The sequence below is a fragment of the Sinocyclocheilus rhinocerous genome, unplaced genomic scaffold, assembly GCF_001515625.1.
Source record: "Sinocyclocheilus rhinocerous isolate Xijiao unplaced genomic scaffold, SAMN03320098_v1.1 scaffold576, whole genome shotgun sequence".
Lineage (NCBI taxonomy): Eukaryota > Metazoa > Chordata > Actinopteri > Cypriniformes > Cyprinidae > Sinocyclocheilus > Sinocyclocheilus rhinocerous.
Window position 1 is genome coordinate 1,298,476 of NW_015662167.1, and position 890 is coordinate 1,299,365.

Consider the following 890-nt stretch of genomic DNA (forward strand, 5'->3'; position numbering starts at 1 on the left):
TGTGCTACAAGTGCATTTCTAGTTTCAAAACAAACCTCAGAGCAAAAGTTACAGTCAAAACAAAATTTATTCAATATGACAAGAACTCTCAGAGTTAAACTGTCGGAACAAATTCATCTTGATAATGTCAGATAACTTTTGATAGAAAGGTATGTAATGAATTAGGTTAAATAGCTGTCAGCTGTTAAATTTAAGTACACAATTAGATAATACCAATTTAGGTCAACCAATTACCAAGCAATGCTTAATTTTGTTCAGTCTGTGGTGTGAAAAGTTCACATTAGCAATTAAATAAAAAAACACTTAAGCAAAACATGGTCAGGTCAAAGTGTCTGAATAATTTTTGGTCCCAAATGTGTATCAATTTTTCGAGTAGTCCACTGTATGAAGAATTTTTCGGTATAACATGTCACAGTTTATTTTATTTTGCTATCCTCACTTTCATAAATGAACTATAGTGTCTACAATACTATTTACATGTACTTGTCATGTATCACATTTGAACAGAATAATATATGTATATATACTCATGGTTTAGATAATTACTGCACACACACACACACACACACACATATATATATATATATATATATATATATATACACAATTTTGTTTGTTATTTTCATACATCAAACTAAATCTATATATGCTGTTTTGTCATATATCTTATTTGAACAAAAATAATGTATAGCCTATATATTTTCATATGTTTTAGATAAATATTACACATACAGATATATCTAAACACCCTGACTGGATGTGCTGCTGTAAACAAGAATATTAATAAAAAAATATGCTTTAAAGTGATTTGGATAAAATAAGCCATAAAGAAGTCAAATTAGCAAAGAAGATTTATTAATTTAAAAAACAATATCCTTGATATCGTCGGT